Genomic DNA, 1,974 nt, shown 5'->3' with positions numbered 1-1,974 from the left:
TAAAATGCTGTGTGTGTGTGTGTGTGTATATGGTGTGTGTGTGTATATATGGTGTGTGCTGTGCTGTGTGTGTATATATGGTGTGTGCTGTGGTGTGTGTGTATATATGGTGTATGCTGTGGTGTGTGTGTATATATGGTGTGTGTTGTGCTGTGTGTGTGTGTGTATATGGTGTGTGTGTGTGTGTGTGTGTATATATGGTGTGTGTGTGTATATGGTGTGTGCTGTGCTGTGTGTGTATATGGTGTGTGCTGTGCTGTGTGTGTATATATGGTGTGTGCTGTGTGTGTGTATATGGTGTGCGTGTGTGTGTGTGTGCTGTGGTGTGTGTCTGTGTGTATATGGTGTGTGTGTGTGTGTATATATGGTGTATGCTGTGGTGTGTGTTTGTAGATGGTGTGTGCTGTGCTGTGTGTGTGTGTATATATATATATATATGGTGTATGCTGTGGTGTGTGTGTATATGGTGTGTGTTTGTAGATGGTGTGTGCTGTGCTGTGCTGTGTGTGTATATATGGTGTATGCTGTGGTGTGTGTGTGTGTATATGGTGTGTGCTGTGCCGTGCTGCGTACGTTGCAGGATTTACATCCTTTATTCCACATGTGAATACAGAATTTCCTCATCCTTACACATTCCCACCCTTGCAGATATTTCCTCATGTGTGTCGCAATTGGCCGTTAAGGGGGGGAGGGGAACTGCTCGCTGTGCAGGGTTTTAATTTCAGTTGATTTTAAGGATATGGACCTGGTTCCCACCCATCCCCCAACGTGAGAAAAAGCTGAGATGTTGTGAGTTTAATTAAGAAGGAATCCCGTTATGTGGCAGAGTTGTTTTAGGGAGATCCACACAATGTAACGTTAGGGGTCCCCCAGAGGCGCCGGCTGTTTTGCCCCCATCGGGGGTGGTTTTTTTTTCCCTCCCTTGTTATTGAGAATGTGTAAACAGCAGTTTGCCATTGTGTGGTCCAATATGTGGCGCTTTCATGGCTTTTGTTGTGTGAATGGCCTTCTCTTGTATGTTTTACATTTGAATTGCTCTCTGATTGCCTGAATAGTCTGTTTACTATTATTTTCCACGTGTTAAATGGCACTAATATGTGAAATTCAATGACAGACAATACAATTACCAAGCAATAGCTGGAGCTAGAAACATCTCCGACTTGTACACAGTGATGAGTGAGCATCGCCACGGACTATGTTCACACTATATTTATTCCCGCCCCATGATATCGCCCTTAATACAATTATTTGGGTTTTTGTTGTTTGTCGGTTCGTTATATTTTTATGACTTCAGATCCCATTACAGAGTCCTTGTATTCTTCACCTCCACAGGCAATCCGGCTGATATGTACGCAGATCGGTCATTATGTATATATGGCCTCCATTTACATTCATCCTCTGATCATTGTTAGCTTTTGTCTGGGTTTCATCCTTAGCTGTGAATCTCAGATGAAACAATTGATGAATGCTGTGCTTGGCCTTCTCTCTTCCCACGGTGAGGTATTGACCTGTTGATTGGCTCTCTGCAGGTCACCAATTCAGGGGGTTTGAATTATATTTACCCTTTATGGGAATTTACCCAGAACTCTCCCTGCATGATGTCTTTATAAAAAATTAATTTCAGGGTTTATGCACCCAAATATTACAAAACAGAATCATATTATTGGTCTGGTTCTGCCCAGCACACCGCTCTATATAAAATTTTCAGCATTGGGGCCCCCAATAAACCCATAATACCCCATTCCCTGTATCATGGCCCTGTCTTACCTCTAGTACCGGTCATTGCAGAATGTCCTTCACGGCTCCATTTAGCCATTTCCTTGTTCAAACAACAAGGTGCGGACTTTGCCCTCCTGCCTGGAGATATCTCCAATGCATTGCATCACAGTGCTGATTGGACTTTATTCTATGCAATGTGCCCCAGGGGTTACTAAAGGGGTAATAAATGTATCAATAGTAAATATTCTGCTCATC

The sequence above is a fragment of the Pyxicephalus adspersus genome, chromosome 11, assembly GCF_032062135.1.
Source record: "Pyxicephalus adspersus chromosome 11, UCB_Pads_2.0, whole genome shotgun sequence".
Classification (NCBI taxonomy): domain Eukaryota; kingdom Metazoa; phylum Chordata; class Amphibia; order Anura; family Pyxicephalidae; genus Pyxicephalus; species Pyxicephalus adspersus.
This window is presented reverse-complemented; position numbering follows the sequence as displayed.